Consider the following 17,696-nt stretch of genomic DNA (forward strand, 5'->3'; position numbering starts at 1 on the left):
TCTGGACTAGAACCGCCAATAAATGAAATTCATAATTTGTAATTAATTCTGCACAATCAGAGAGAGTAAAAATACATTATAACATATGTAAAATGTACATAATATATTTGCTTTTTTTGCATGTAAAACGGCCTGCTGCTTGTAAAACTTATAAAGGTTCTAACCACCATACTATGGGCAATTTAGGAAATTATGCAGAATTTCCTAAAAGCTCATACTATGTCAAGGTACCTTAGCAGACATGTTCTCAGGAATGATAGAATTCATAGGCACAGCCCAGGCTTTCTCTGTGAAACCTATGATACAAGGACAGCACTACTGCTTTGCATGTGGAAGAGCGCCTGTGGGTGAGCAGGGAAAGATTACTGTGTAACCTCCGCAGAGAAGCATTCCCAGATCTCAGATACAGGGCTAAGAACTGCTCATTCAGCAGGGCAGAATAAAAGAACGGGCTCAGACCTTCCTGTCAGTATAATGACAGCAAATCCCCACCACCACCTTGCTTCATTGATTTGCGCAATCTTTGTTTCGATGATTAAGCGCTGAACCGGGACCGAGCTGCAGGCCTCTTAAAGCAAACCCTTACACGGACGGGCTGTGTGGAGAGGCCTGCCGAAATAAATCAGTTATGTGCCATGCATCACAACGGAGCCGGTCTTTGGATCTTTCACAGGAAAACAATCAATGTGCAATCTGCAGTCTTGTTGTACCATTAACAAGAAGGACATTCCCGACTGTATTCCGCTTGGCGATCAGCTGCTCAGCTGGGAGGAGTCTGCTCCTGACAGGCTCAAGCTTGGATTTGAACACCCTGCCCAGTTTCCCCATTGAAATCACAAAACTGTGGCTGTGTCAGGATTTGATTTTATTAAGAAGGGTTTCTACAATGAGAAAGTTATAAATCAGCCCTTTAAAGTCATATTAATAGTTCATGGTTAAAGGCCTACACTACTACAGCGCAAAGACACTACTAGAATACTCAACTTCAGAATCACCTGAGTGCAAAAAATAAACTAGTTGTCGATCATACTACTATAAATGTATGCCATGACAAAGAAGTAATCCACTTAAATGAATTGCAATTTTCAAGCCTGCACTGCTAAACCATAAAACACAACCCAAATAAAACATTATTGAAGCATAAAGATGCAATGCAGTAATACTGTACTTGACAAGTGGCTGCTGAACATTTCTGTAAAGCCTGTACCTTATCACTAGCCAGTGAGAGCCCAGAGACTATGACTGGGTCCTGCAGGCTTTCAGTGAACTTAGTAAGAGATGCTCGCTACTCTTCCAATGGGTGCCCACTTTTTTAATACACTGTGGATCTTGCAATTTGTCACAGGATGATACAGATTTGCCTCTTCTCAATATCTACATATACCACAGGGCAGTTTAAGGTGTCTGAAAAGTCTGTACAACCGGAAAATGCAAGTTACCTGGGTATAGAATTAAGAAAAAAAGTTGTAATTCCAAATTCAAACACAACTGTGGCACTACAATAGCAATTTTGAGGCTCCATTTTTTAAGATAAAGCATACTTTCTCTACCATCGCTGGTAAGCCAGGACAACACTGTGCGTTGAAAAACTACCAGCGTCCCAGATGGAGCACTTGATGTATACGGAGATATTTGTAAATAGCAAGCAATACCAAGAAAACAAATATTAAATTATGCAGTACTCACAAATGTACCTGTATATAGGTACATTTCCACATAAAGGACTTTACATTTGGTTCTGCAAAACAATTTAATAATTTGATCAAAAGCTCAAACAGTCTATGGGGAAAAAGGCATAAAATCTTAAATAAGATAGTAACACAAGAAAAAGGTCACAGCCCATTCAGAAGTTGCACATAATGAATGTTTATTTAATATAATAATGGTTTTAGAAGGAAGAAATGCTAGTGGAACTACAGGTTTTAAACTTCAAAAGCAGGGGATTTAAAAGATTTTAGTCTTATCTGGATGCTTCCTGAGTAGTGATATCACTTCAGATTTTCTTTCTACAAACTGTTACATAAAACAGAACATGACAGATTGCAAACTGAAAAAAAAACATGTGAACGAGCTTATATTTTACTTTGATATTTTGCCTTATTTTTCATTAGCATAAAAGATGTCTGTGAAGAAAAACAATACAGTTGCCAGTACAAACACGGTAATTTCAAGTCATGTTTATATTTGTGATCATTTCTGGTTATTTTCAATGTGAGTCTGTTGCAAAAAGGAATGAAACACAATATGTATACCAGTGTTTCATACCTAAATCAGTGAGGAATAGCATTCCACAGACAGTGATCCAAATCTTTATCATTTATCATACATATTCCACCTTCAGAGGTGGCTTAAGATGGCTTATTCACAGAAAATACAACCAGTCGGTACGTTGAAGTTCATAAGTCTGTCAGTGACTAAACGTTTAAACAGTAAAAATGGCAAAAATATGTTTAAGACAAAATACTGTATATATGTTTGAAGCAAATATCATAAGTAAAGAAAGGTCTCTGTAGAATACATGTCTTTTTCTGCATGCGTGGCTCATAGTAGCCAAATGATCCAAGGCAAGTTTCCACTTTGAAGATCTGCATTTGAACACTAGGGAAAGACTTAAAACAAGCTTACTAGAATCTGAAAAAATGATTCCTCTGTGAAAGACTTTCTCACTTCTGTCCCATCTCTCTCCCCCTAATAGCAGTCAAAACGCCTCAGTAATGACACAAACAAAGCTTTTCAATATCATACTATTTAAATATCTTATGGATATGGTATGAAATTAATGTATGCTAAATTAACTGAAAACAAGTCAACACTAAGGAGATCCTGGTGGACAAAGTAATCCAGCTCACCAATTTAAAGTCCTCCTGAAAGTATACTAGAATAATGTCCTGATAAGCTAATGACAAACAATACATGTTGTGTGTGCAGCCCTTTGCCCTTCAAAGGAAGATACAACAAAAAGTAAAGAGTTCTGTTCACCTAGCAGACATGACTACAGCCCTGATGACTGCTATATTCTAGGGATGTCAAGGAAAGCCACCCAGTAAATCCAAAAAGTAGTTTGGGTGTGGAGCTGACACAGCTACAGTACTTACTTGAAGAAGGCTCCACAGCTGAACTTTGTGTTTTCTTTTCTTCTGTTTTCAGCATGGAATAAGCCTTTACTTAACTAGGAAGATTTGTGGCTCTGGGTTCTCATACTTGTCCTGTATTACATTACACCAGCAGCTGGGGTTTGACTACAAACAAGACGTTGCAGTGCATGCGTTAGTTCCTCTTCAGGAAACAATAAGCAGAGCTGGGTACGAGCAGCCGGGCAATCATTCACAGATCCCAACCGCAGCAACATTGCCTTCTGCTGACAGGTTTATTACACAGATCTTAACACGAGTTATTTAAAGGTACGCTGACACAACAGTCACTAAAAAGGGGGGCAGCACCAGTGTTCTGTACAGTAAATAATCTTAGGAATGATGAATAGAGAGAACACAATACGTCCACTGCAGCAAGTGCAGAGACCATGTCTGAAAGGATGAGTAGAAAAATACAACACACTAAGAGAGCACTATATTAATTCATGTGGTTCACTTTGAAATAACAGACTAAAGACATTTCTCTTTGCTTTGAATAAACCCTGCTTTTGTTGATTACCAGTGAAACCTAAGTATTACTAGAGCTGCGACTAAAAATCAATTTCTAAGGCAAAAATGCACTTGTAATACTACACAAAAATTGTTTTAAGTAGTAGTCGGGTTCTATAGCATAAAGAATGACAAAATAAAGAGCGTATAAATATATTAGTATATACTGTTTTAACTGATGGAAGTTTTTTCAGCATTTTTAAAGGGGAATTTCACTGCTATTTTCATATTATGGGCTTAGAAAGAATCAGCATCGATGAGTGCATTTCAAACCACAATAAAAGTAAAATGTACACAGTAACTTGTTAAACCTCCAATTTATATCACAAAATTGCTGAAATTTTCAGGTAAGCTGAGCGCCATGTTCTGCAATTCAGAACGAGAAAACAAAAATTCCCATGACGTGTGAAGCCTTATAACACTTTTAACCAGCAGGCTTGTTAATACATTTCTTTTAATCCAAAAGAAATATTGCTTCTGACTTCGAGATGGTTTTGCCAACAGATACAACTTACTTGTTAACTCTGCACGCAGGTCACATTGGAACATTTCTGCTGCACAAACTGTACTTACTCTCTTGTACATCACATTACATTAATCTTTATGGAGACTAGTGAGCAGGAAGGGCCGCATCATGCCACAATTCATGGGAATTCGAATGTGAGTTTGGAACAACATTGGCAACTTACACCACAGTACAAACGTTTTGGTTTTGTGCTTAATTCAAAATTTGTCATTTCTTTCTAGAACATCAATACGTTTATTTTGTTACTGATATTTGATAACTGGTCTGAGACATTGAGACTGCAGTTCCGCTTTGAGGATAAAAACCAGCAACTTAAATGCATACCTGATAATGTTCACAATAGTCTCTTTAAAACTATGTGTTTCTCATTCTTAAAATGAAACCTCTGTTCCACCTTAAGTCCCATAGTATTTCATTTTTTAAAGCAAGTCCTTACTTTTCCATCTGATCTATTGTGCCATGAGGATAGTAATGCATAATGACTGCTGCAGATCACCTAGGTGGTACTGTAATTCAGTGGTGATGTGGGTGCAATGGGTCACATTTGACATATAAAGCATTTAGTGATCCTTTGGGAAGAAAAATGTTATGTAAACGTAATTAATCAATTATTCATTTTAAAGATTTTCCACAACATAATTACCCTCACAGATGTTTCTTACTGAAGACGTACGTCTTTCTTTTTTGGAAATAAGTGCATGAAATATTACGATTTATACAGAAGCTCTAAATGAAAAGAAAATCAACAGTATCAGCTTTTCTAAAAAAACTGAGAATAATTAGTGAAACCTGGGTTTCTAAAAGATGTATTGGACAAGAGTCGTCTAATAGCTTTGGCTTTTGTTCATGGTACTTGACATCCTTCACACCTCCTTCAGATAAATTAATTTAATTCAGACATTAAAACCCTCCCTACTCTATACTGCCTCTATTTTCTACATACTCTGTATCGCCTCATATAGCAAGTGAGCATTTTTGATTAGAGCAGAAGTCAGTCGTTTGTGTTTGAGTTTCATCACGGACTAAATGTCAATAAATTGACTAAACTGTAGTTCTGCAAAGCTTAAATCTCAATTATCTACAGGAACAACTGCATGGGGATATTTATTGAAAAGGGTTCGTTCATTTGAAGAAATTACCTTATTAACTTTAATGCTAAAATATATTTCACTTCTCGATGGCCCACCAAAAGCACATACCTGTACACCACACTGGGGGGAAAAAAAGACGGTACTAAAAACATTGATGGCATGCATTAATAAAACTAGAAATACTCGAAGATTTGTGGTGATCAAACATACAGACATAAAAATGTAAAAAGCATTGTTTTCAATACGAACACAAATTATAAATACAGGGATTACTTAAAACTCTGAAGCATTCTATTCCAGAAACATGATGGTGCTACTTATTTCAGAAAGGAAAGATTTATGGCTTCACCCTAAACAAATGTATATTTTAAAAAGCATACATATACAGTCCTGTATTTCTATAGAGGTAATAGAAGGGTAATATTGAGGCTAATTCCTTGAAGAAAATGGCTGAATGAGGGCAAATGTTAGTTTTAATTGTTTTAGGTTGGATTAATAGCACACAAAAACTAAGCATTTAGAGAGATAAGCCAAGATTATTTTTAAACAAAATACCTAATATCTGTCCAAAGCTACAGCATGTACAGTGAAAATGGCTAATAAGACGTATTTTCCCAGCCATCTGAGGATATGGAAAGCTAAAACCTTGTTTATCTCGAGGTTACAAGAACAATTTCCTTTCAAAGTTGTTGGGGAAGTTTATTTTCAACACATTGGTTTTGAATGATCACTTGCTACAAGGCACGCCCCATGAAAGAAAACTGGTACAGTACTGTCAGTCAAACCAGCAACCATCTTATAGCCTCTTTCTGTTACATCTGGTCAGAAACGTTGTATTCAACAGATCAGTTCTGCACTGTGACAGAGAAAGAACATTTTTTTCGGCCACCATAGTGCTATCACATGCACAGGCTCTTAGGGAGTGAGCATCTGCTTCAGTACTTATTGACACCTGTGCACAAGGCATATACTCCATTCAGGATCTGATTCATGCATTGTGAATCTTCTCATGGGCCAATCTTAATAAAGCTACAGTAGGTAGGCCATTAGGTATTACAGAACAGACTGGCATGGATTTACATTAAGAATAACAATAGAAAAAATCCAGGTGAGAATGATGCTTTTAAGATAAGCTACCAATATAGTGCTCAGTAAAGGACAAAGACAGTCATATTCTGATATGATTAAAGACTGTTGGAATGTTGCTTGGTACCACCTTTTGAAGTGAGCACATCTATTCTCCAACACCAAAGTAGAGCATTATATAATCTACCCTTAAATCCAAAGCTCCAGCTCATGATGACAACCAGCAGGAAGAAAGGACCTTATTCAGATACAACCACATTGACTACACATATGATAATGCTGTAATGATGCAGAGAGAACAGTATGAAACCATGTCTTTCCCAAAATCTGTTTCTTAGATCAAATGTTCAAAAGACTGTTCTTGATGATCATGAATATCCTGACATAAGAGCACACTATATCTGACTGAATGTTTTAGATCGTGTTGATTCTTTCTGAAATTGTCATTCTTAATACAGAGAATTAACACAACCTTTATATGGAAGATCAAGGAATATACATAGGATTTTTTCACTTGAACCCCATAACTTGAGTGTTCATCAATAATGTACGGTATCTGCTACACAACAAGACAATTTTAACAAAGATTAAAATGTGAAGACCTAAATCGTTATGATTGAAGCAGACTGGAGTGAGGTAAGCAAGCTGATTGCTGGGCCCTGCTGAACAGGATCATCAGCCAATCACGGAGAAAAACACAATCCAGAACTGTGTGCCCTCTCAGGCCTTTTATTTTTCTCCAACACTCCCATCGATTCCACAGCACAAGTGCACCAGCAGACTCAAGATAATACACTCAAGTGGTCACAGCGAAGGCACTCTGCTGAACATGTTGATCTGGAAGGTTTCTAAAGAAGGCTCCAGCTAATGAAAATGTTTCTATGGCAAAGCCTTCCTGGACAAATACAATGGATTAGATCTGAACGAGATGGGCACTGCTCTGCATGGGGCAAGGATGACTAACTGCACTCCCAAGCTTGCAAGTTTGCCAGGTGCTGGCTACTGGACAATAACTGCAACCAATTTTGTTCCCTTGTGGACACGGGTCCAGATGAACTATGGTATTCTCAGTTCAGTCTACAGTGGGACTACAGTGTCTTAGTGTTGTGCAATTTTGAGACTGTTCTGTAATCCAGAAATGCAATCATGGGTTCAAAGAGTTTTCTGTTCAAAGATCTTGGTTTCAGAAACACCCTACATAAGGTGGACCGCTGCTAAGAACTTGAGCAAACAAAAAATGTTCAGTGTAAGATACTGTATCTAGACAGTATGTTTGACTGCTTCATTGTTTTAGTGGTACTAATGATGGCAAACCAGAGTGAGATTCCAATGGATGAAGTAAAGTTATTTGAATCCCAGACACCTGTTAAATGACACCACTTAAATCAGGCATTTTAGGCTTAAAACTAATTTATATCTCACCCTAATCTGCAAAAAAACTGATAATCCACAAAAATGTAAATACTTGAATTCAAGAGTTTCGTGTTATTAAAGAAAAATACCAGTTTGAAATAAAAATCAAATGAAATTTCTACTTGAAATGCAGTTCAGAACATAAAGTAATCATAATAATAATTATATGCTCTAAGCATGTCACAATGCCCCACGGCATCTCAAAATGCAATGTTCTCACTGCAACATCCTGATACAGTTTTTGCACCACATTGGTCCTTTAAAATCTCACTTGAAATGAAAAGCATTAGAGAAAGTGTGACACTAGGGGCTGGACTGCAAAACCATGGTGCAGCTTTTCATTTTCACAATAGTACAATTTCCACACAGAGATGTTCCTTTCTGTGTGTTGTACAGCTGTTTTTGTTGCTATTCTATCTGATTGTCTGTTCAGAAGACCCATAATAACCCTCCAAAACAGCAGTGCTATAGTAGTACATCCCTAAAACTCTGAAGGAATCTTCATTTTATACATTACCTGCTGTAACAATACCACTCCTAAAATTCAACTGCCAATTATCATAATCAAATCTGAGTTTTTGCAGAAATAAGAACAGCACTTTTTTGTGCTGTTTGTCTACTGTAGTCAACCAAACTACTAAGCTATTCTTAGATCTGATAGATGTAGTTCTTGAATAAAGAAGGAGCACTTATGGACCAAACAGGCTTAATTTTGTTTTGATTGGGCTGAAAAGCCTAGGAGAAAACTGAAAAGCAGCTTTATTCCATTTATAGCAGTAAGAACTTGTGACACATCCTCTGCCATCATGTGCAACCATTTCCAGGAAACGGCAGAAGCCACTGGATAGTCCTCAATTCTACACTGTCAATGAACCATTCCACTACTATACTCAAGTTCCTTTGCAGTTGCTCATAAAACCAAAACAGCTCAGTCTACTGTGTGTGCCTTTATATTTTACAGGAGTAGTACTGCACACCCTGAACGTTGCTTGTTCAGTAAATCAGGAACATAAACTAGGGCACTGACATTCCTAGTCCTACACATCTATAGTCCTGCAGGGTTTATAGGTAACCAAGAACACTAAACAGCTGAAGACTCATAAATAATTTAGACCAATTAAACCCACTTTATTCAATAAGGCATTAAAGGCTAAAACTAGAAGAACTAAAGGCTTTTTGGCACTGATAGCAAGTATCACTGAACTAAAGCAAAAAAAAAAAACATTTCAATCCTTAAAACAATATCCTCATTTTTTTACAATACTTCCCAAAGCTTAAAGCCATGCATACACTTATGTCCCATGTTTTCTTTTTACACCAACTCTCTGCCTTCCAAAAAGACTGTTTCTTAAATGTACATGGAAAAAAAAATCCACCCTAACCAAATTTTAAATGTGTGTACACTTGAAAAGTCGATGTAGTCTAATGCAAAAGTATGGCCGATGAGTTTTAAAAAAATCCTCAAGAAAAACAAATTGAAGCTTGTCTTACTTCAGATAAGAGTATCATATGTAGTCATTCAATACTAGAAATATTGCAAATGCTTAATTTTGAGTAACCTAAGCTAAGTTTTTTTTGTTTGTTTCTGGAATAGTGTTCTGGAACAGAATGAAAAAAGCAAAAGTGCACACAGAAGCTTTTCACTACATGGGAATACCAGTAATTGCTGCAGAATCATAACAATGAACGTTTAAGCACCACATTAAGTTTACATCCGTTTTCAAGAAAACCCATATAACAAGGTTATTAATTGCAACATAAATCATAAAGCACCCTGAATGATTTATGTCTCCTTGATTTATAAGCCATCATTTAAGAGTCCCTCCACCCAATTTCATTGACCATCTGTAACCTTACAGTTTGTTGTTCCTTTTTCAAAGACATGCAGTAAACTCAACAGGGCAGATATATGTTAGTAACATTAACCACAAGAAATACATCCAGCACAAAGGGTCACAGTCTAAGAATCAAAAGATGATAATCTTCTGGTTAAAAATGAGAAGAGGCCATTCAACCTATTTAGTCCATTTGGTCGTTAGACATACAGGACTGTCCCTAACCGAATCACTGTAAGTCTAAAAGTTTGATGGCAAGGCAGTGAGCAAATAAGTCCTGTGTCGTGTATTATCCTCACATATGGTCATGCGAGAGAGACAATCTTCTCCACTCTCCTGGCGTTTAGTCTTGATCATACTAGTTTGACGAAATTATTGAAATACCACATCTATGTACAGGGAGTAGACACCAAAGCAGAGCACTATTAATATAGATACAACCTTGAAGTGAGAGACATTAAATAACACTGAAAGTCAGATGTACAAAATGGTCAGCCCATAGAAGAAAAACAGCTAAAAACTACTTTGAGCACTCAACTATGCAGGAATGAGCAAAGAAAGATCACACTCACTGAGAAAAGGGCTTAATGCAGTATTAAGCTTTTTTGAGCAATAAAAGGGAAATACAACACTCATCAATAGAGAGACATTTATTCCTGGTAAGGTTTGCAGAAAGCCCAAGCCTGTCGTGGAAACAATGCAAAGTACTGCACTACAAACTGGGACACCAGTCCATTGGAGTACACAGACACAAACAAATTCAGAAACACAAATGAACCCAGTCAGCATGTTTTAGGAAAGTTGAAATAAACTAAAGCATCCAGAAAAGACCCAGGCAAACATACACACACACAGGCTGGAATCCAACCCATGACCCAAGAGATGGGAGACAGCAATGCTAATATCTAACCCTAAACTAAATCATAAAGGATTCCTCCCAACTTGATCAAAAAATGTTTAACAACTCCTACAAAATATCTTCTGTATTCCAGTTGTTAAACAGCATCAGTACATTACTGTTTGTCAGCTGCAATGAGAAAATAGTGTTCACAATACAGATTTGATGACATACAAAAAGTAGCTCTTTAAAAAAATCTGATAGTTTGAGATGTATGTCAAAACAATATTGTCGATAATTACTTCCTAAATAAACAAGACTTGTATTAAATGACAGAGAAAGCAACTCCCAAGTGTTATTTTACCACATCCTACAGCGCCTTGTTCAACTGTACTTATAGATTCAGACATGTTGAAATATAGAAACTGTGACTTTCCCCAGTTAGTCGAGTGAGGTACAGAAAGATTCCAAATAGATATCAAATGTCCACTTCCAAGATAAAGCAAAATTAGAAACTGTGACTCAAGATTCAGCTTTTTTCTTCAGACTATTTTGTTTTCAACTGGAAATGGATTCAGCTTGCAACAAAAGCAAAAATTAATTCAAAAGCGTGTGGCATTCTATCAATAACCTGTACATGTTTCACATTTGACTGAATATTCAGCTATACACAAACATAGAAACATCAAATCTGGTCAATGTCAATGTATAGAATTTTTCTATTCAAGTCTTTTATTATATCTGTATTTGTTCTAAAGCCCATAAAAAGAAAGCAAAAACAGCAAGCCTGTATATTTTCAAACTGTACCAGAAAACAGTTTTTTTAATACTAAATCAATCAAAAAGACACTCTGAACAATTCCTTGAAGCAAATGAATACCTCACCATCTCGATATAAATTCGATATAAACAGTTGTTTTTTAGTATCAGATGTGATATTAAACTAAGCGCCTGACTACTATTTCACATTTTAACAGCCCTACCTGCTCAATACTTAATATTATTTACCTCCGCTCGTCTGAATACATCTGGAATATACATAAAGTTCTTCCTCAATTCAATTAGTATGGCAGGCTTTCATTTCTCCAGCCGATCTGCTGTGTAGTGATGCTGGTGCAGAATGGCTGCCACACATCACTCAGGTGGGTGCTGAACTTCAGGACTGGGGCTCTTGTTTGTGAAGCACTTTGGAATGAAAAGCACTATATAAATCTTATAAATATTGATATAAAAAGTAAAAGGTAGGACAGTATGGTGGTGCAGTGGTGGCTCTGGGGCACCGAGTTCAATTCTGGACATGGGGTGCTGTCTATGTGGAGTTTGCATGTTCTCCCCTATGTTCTAAGGGGAGAGCGCTTCAGAGTCAAAAGACACAAGGCAGGATAACTGGCTTGTGGGAAAATATTGTTTGTATAGTGTTTGTGTCTCTGTGGGCCCTGCCATGGACTTATGTCCTGTCTAGGGTGTATACTCCCTTGCTCAACAGGATAGGCTCTGGCTCACCGAAAAACCCTGAATCAGATGAATTAGTTAGACAATGGAGGAATGGATGGAAAGCAGCAAGTTTGAAAAACGTAGCACCTTGACCAAATTTTGGCTTATAAAAGGGCCATTTGACCATTCCGATTGAAATCAGGCCCCCACTGACCTCAGCACTTCTTGTTTTAATGAAATATTGTTTCCAGAAATAGGTGTTTGATGGAGAAACGGATAGACTGTGAGTTCTGGCTCTGAATGATTGAGGATACAGAGGATTTCGAACTTCCCTACAATACGGCATCCATTTCATCATCACTAATAAACAGGTGATTTTTAATATCATTTTAAAGCTTAGAAAAGGGGCAGTGAATCTATTTTAGAATTTGTGTTAACAATAGTTATAAATTGCAGGTTATTGTAATCTTTTGTTTCTTACTTTTGGCCTCAATTATCTCAATACAACACTTTTTTTTCCCATTTTGTAGTTTATAGCGTTGCTTTCATCCGTCATTTTTCTGTCGTTAGCGCCATTGGTTGAGGCATATACAGGGCGTCGGGTCAAGTGACCTTCAAAGCATGTCAAGATGTGACTGTGAGGCTCACATTTTAGTCTGTCCTTCTACTTTGTAACCAGTCTTCTGCTCAGCTCTACTGCACTTAGAATGTGTGTTCTGTCCATCGCTGTAGTGGGCTCTACTAAAGTCAGATTTTCTCTCAAACCTACAATGGTTTGATCGGTTCCTAGCATACACAAATGTGACAGTATTTATTTGGTTAAGGGGGGTAGGGAATCCTTTTCAACTGCGGTCAGTTCTTCAACTTGAATGACTGAATTGAAAAAGTGGTGCACCGTGACTTTTGTGTCGGAAATGGGCTGAAAAAAAGTAATGAAGATTACAGGCACAGTTCGAGGCCTGACCGAACCGTGACTTGAGAAAATTGTTCTCAGCAAGCCATTGGGCAAATGTCCAACATGTCTTACAAATCGGTCACAGCAAGCCTTGAAATGTGAAACCCTAATAATGTTGCTCAATGTAAATGTTATTTCTACAAGTAATGTTCTCGCCTTCAGTGTTTCAGTAATAAAGAAAATTTGGAGATGACTGTAAATGAGGAACAAGTGAATACAATCCACCAAAAAAAAAAGTAGTGAGCTGAAGTGCTCTAGCTGCTATATTTGGTGTAAGAACAGGTGCACAGGTTTGCCTAGGGCACTATTTACGGTATACTGAAAATGAATTTAAAAGTCTGCTCTTAGCATTATAGTCTTTAGAGCAAATAAATTCACATGAAACAAATTCTGAGTATTAACTCCTGCTGAATCTCAGAAGTAAAAAACACATTATTCAGGCAGAGTTTCAAGTTAAACCTCACAGCCTCTATTCAAATGTCTGCAGTGCCTGAATGAATGGCAGCACAACACAAACTTCTGGAGATCAAAACATATAAAAGTAAAACAAAAAAGAGTGATGAGTTTGTTCATCTTGGCCTCATTTGCAGGAATTCTAAAACAGCTTGCCCATCCAGGAAAGAAGATTTAAAACAAATCCTTCTGTGTTTAGCAGTGATGAGGATATGTGTGTCTTAAGCTGTGGTGGGGATCCAAAATGGGACAAGTTTGAGATCCCCTGGCCCATGAATAATTGGTCATTCAAGTCCAGAAATCACTACCTAACCTTTTCTCCCAAGGGCTGACTTTTATAGAAATGTGTATTAAAATCCAAAGGGGTGATGTCACAACTGGCCATTTTCGATTGCATATGGAATGACCCCGTCTTCCCCATAGCTAGTAAGTGAGGAGCTCAGCACATCACTTATTAAAATGTCCTCAATGATGAACAGTCAAACCTGAGTGAGAAAGACAGATATAAAAAAGGAACTTTCAAATTAGCATTTATTTCAGTGCTCTAGCTGACTTCTCCATTTCCTCATTTCTGTGTTCCTTTTTTTAGTGATCTTTATTTTTAAAAATCTGATAGCACCCAGCACTATCACCCCAGAACATTTCAGATATATTTATCAGGAAGTTTCTTAGCTTCACATTTCCTGATTAAATATTTTCCATTCACACAGCACAAAAGATCTATAGCGCTGATGACAAAATTGAATTAACAAGTTGGCACTTTTATTTAATACATTAATATTCAGTTCAAGTCAAGGCTTGACAGTAGAATGCTTAACACTGTGATATTGATCCAAAGACTTAAACACTTAAACAAAGTCACAAACCATTGGGAATGTCAAGTCAGCTACAGATGGACCAGACACCACATGGTTAGAGCCTATTCTGATATCTCTACTACACACCAGGGAAAGAAATCAAAGAAATTCAGGAAAGGGATGAACGTTTTGTTGTAAAAGATGAAAAAAAAATTCAAGATTTAAGTGGTACACTCTACTATCAAAAGCTATATTTTCAAAATGAATGTTTGAGATTTGTTTCACTGCAGACTAAACCAAGACTGGGGTTTGAAGATGGCAATAAGTCTCTAGGAGTCAGTGCCGATGTTTAATGCACTTTGTTCCTTCCTTATCAGTAATAACTACACTGGAGTGCTGCCAAATATGTGGTCTTAAGCTAAAATAAATCACCCTGATGCTAACAGCCTCGACCATGTAGTATCACACCGACTCCTCAAGCTCCATACAACAACCACTGAGCATTAAGATCCATAAAGTGATTCGGTTATGTGAAGACAAGGGACTTATCTTACATGTTCACTGAATGTATCCATTTCATCTATTCCTTACTGCTTTTTTTAAAAAAAAAGCTTGTTCCCTCATGATGAATGTATCATAATGTATGCCCAGCAAGTAATATTATATGATAGCTCTGATATCACTCATTGAATCACAAAAATGGTTACAATCCAAAGCCTTTTTTTGCTAGTTATGATTTTGCCCTTTATTATACCAGTGCCCTGGTCCTCTAGAAACTCAGAAATCTGAAATTAATGGCAAAAAAATAAGAAAGGTTCTCACAGTTATTACATATTGCAATGCTGCTCTTTCTGATCCTGTGATCATGAGGAATTTGGAAGGCTTGAGATTTCTGTGCCGGGATGAATGGCAAATAACTCTCCACTGAAAGCAGAATACAAGCAGCTGTTGGCATTTGCGTACATATAGAAGGGACAGCCATTCACTGCGAAAATGAAAATGAACACCAGAGAAAACTGTGTTGGGTGGTCTAAGATCACAACGGGGCCAGTTCTTTGTTTGGCTTTTTTGTTTAAAAGTAACTTGACTCCACTCACTTGCTTGCTTTTTCACAAGTTCTAAAAAATCTGCAGGGTCACAGACTTCCTGCAACACCAGTAAACACTGGATTAAAATCAAAACTTTGACCAACCTACCAGCTCAATGCTCTCAATACACAAAGGCAGGGAAGGCCTAACAGGCCTCTAGAAAACGGAAAGCTGTCGTCACGCAACAGGTTAGACATTGTTGACTAACAGCTGGATCAAAGATTTGATTTCATCCTGGCCAAACCCGCAACAGCTTTGTATGACTGTGAGCTCTGTTCACACCCAAGCACTGCCAAAAGTCCAATGTAGCAGGGAGCTCTCAGCTGGCAGTACTGAACAGACCAGACGCTGGCAGGATCAGGCAATAAGGCCATGTGAGGATGTCTGATTTGCCGTGAAAAAGAAGCTCTAGAGATTTACTAGACACATAGCCTATAAGACTCTAAAGCACATAATGGATACTATGTACAGTCAAACAGACATTTAACCTCCTGATCCAGTTCCCATTCTTGCCTCATTTCAATAAAGAGCTAGAAACAAACTGAAGGGACCCCCTGCAGTACGTAAGAAATTCCTCTGAGGGTTCAACAGGGAGACAGATGGGCAGAAACTCAAGTTGGCATTTCTGATTGAAATAGGGAAAAGTTACAGAGATTCTAATGTGAACCAAGACTCCTTCCCATCAGATTTACTCTCTGCCCTCAGTACATGATAATTAAACTGAAAGATAACCCAGGACAAGGTGTGGACAAGTGAATCGACTGGATTAAAAGGGGGGTCACAATTTCAGAATTCAAGCTTTGTGTATTTTTTTTTTGTATTGTTCATGCACAAACTAAACGCATACAGTACGTGTTAAACGTACACACAAAACGGCGCAGAGAAATGATTTGTGCCTTTTCATTTTCTGGTTGATGGCACAAACCAATCCAGCCTACTGAATGATGGAAAACAGGGAGTAACAGTTTGCTAGACCTGAAAGAAGTGGATGAAAAAAGGTAGTCGCATTTTTGTGTGAACATGGGAACCCAATCGACGTTCTTTATGGTTTCTTCGGGGGGAGGGGACACGTGTTTAAATCTGAAAACTATTCTGTGGCTTCTGGTAATGACGGTGTTCAAAACCTTGTCTCGGCTGAGCATTCAGAAATTAAACTGTAAAACGCACTTTTGAACGCCAGAAACTCAGTGACTGCTCAAATATTTCGGATAATTCAGAGCTGCCAACGAACGCTGAAATTAATAACTGTTCCCAATCTTGTATATCATATTGCAACGAATATACATTAAAAAAATACTACTAGGTGTCGTGGAGGCGACAGGGTTTAAAAATTCTAAGCCTTACACACACCCAACTTTCTGCTGTGTGAAACTGTGGTTTAAACATCACTGCCCTGTAAGGAAACACACTGTACTGTACAGTACGTAGACTTTACAGTACAACACAGCAGAGTCCAGCTAGGCGATCGTCTATCCAACACGCAAAGCCCAGCATGCGACGGAATCAGCAGGAGGCAGCAGAAAAAGGGAGAAACCAGAGGCACAGTAGTCGAATGCTTGTCCACACTACGGATGCTAAGCTTCATTACCGACTTAGCGTCTGACCCAAATAAAAAAAAAACTCACCAGAAACGTGACAGAGCTTGCTACGTTAATGTCATTCATCGGAGATATCCGGTCAGTTCCTCCCCTGGCGTTTTATGTTGTTAGCAAAGAGCTCTTTTGAATCTTTCCTCACACATAAGGCGGGGAGGAACCTGCTCCATCTCGCAAAAATATATATTTGTACCCAGCCCTGAAATGATCATAGTGTCAGCTCAAGGGAGAGAGATGCAACTTGAACTTCCAAAAGTTAGGAAACGAAAGAGTTCGAATCCTAACGCACACACCCGTACTCCTGAAATAATTCAGCAAAAATAACCATTGCACCGATCTCTCAGACAAAAAGCCTTAATGCTAACGGATTAACCCCTTCGCATATTTCCGCGAAACTGTACAAGCTCTGCACCGAAATGAAACGGCTTACTACAGTAAGTCAAATAACATCAACTTAACCACAGAACTGTTTTCGTGTAAAAACGACCAAACACATCACAACCTATGTACTGGTGGGCTCTTTTTAAACAGCGATATAATCTGTCTCTGCTGTAGAAATGTGCCCATAGCTTCTGCACAGAAAAAAACCACAGACAAATAATTTCTACTGTAGGTTTTCTTACCTGCCCGTCTCGGAGTTGGTCTTGTTTTCCTCTTTGAAGTCCCAAATCTACTCCACTTCTGAACCGCAGCAAGCCCCGCCTCCGCCTTCAGTTCTCATTGGTTCCGAGGCATTGGATTCTCCGGCGAATCCATCAGTCATTTGCCAGATCCAATGACCATCAAACTGAACGGCAAGGACTTCCGTTACAGACGTCATTTGCGCATGTTTGGAGCGGGGATCAGCACTGTACTATTGTTACAGAGTTGCACTGCAAGTTACAACGTTATTACAGCAGTGTGCTTAACATGTGCTACACATGATAAAAAAGATAACGATAACG

At 38.0% G+C, this 17,696-nt stretch overlaps 1 protein-coding gene across 7 annotated transcripts in view; it reads right to left on the reverse strand.

Annotated features, from left to right (window-relative positions):
• The window catches only part of klhl13 (kelch-like family member 13), a 116,896-nt gene extending 99,445 nt beyond the window's left edge, over window positions 1-17,451 (reverse strand). For 4 of the 7 annotated variants that reach the window (XM_069193445.1, XM_069193444.1, XM_069193441.1 and 1 more), the window contains exon 1: window positions 17,376-17,451. The gene's annotated coding sequence lies outside the window, so the exon portion shown is untranslated. The remainder of the gene's footprint in view (window positions 1-17,375) is intronic. The other 3 variants (XM_069193446.1, XM_015351818.2, XM_015351817.2) reach the window with 1 other exon arrangement.
• Between the last annotated feature and the right edge of the window lie 245 nt (window positions 17,452-17,696).

The sequence above is a fragment of the Lepisosteus oculatus genome, chromosome 8, assembly GCF_040954835.1.
Source record: "Lepisosteus oculatus isolate fLepOcu1 chromosome 8, fLepOcu1.hap2, whole genome shotgun sequence".
NCBI classification, from domain to species: domain Eukaryota; kingdom Metazoa; phylum Chordata; class Actinopteri; order Semionotiformes; family Lepisosteidae; genus Lepisosteus; species Lepisosteus oculatus.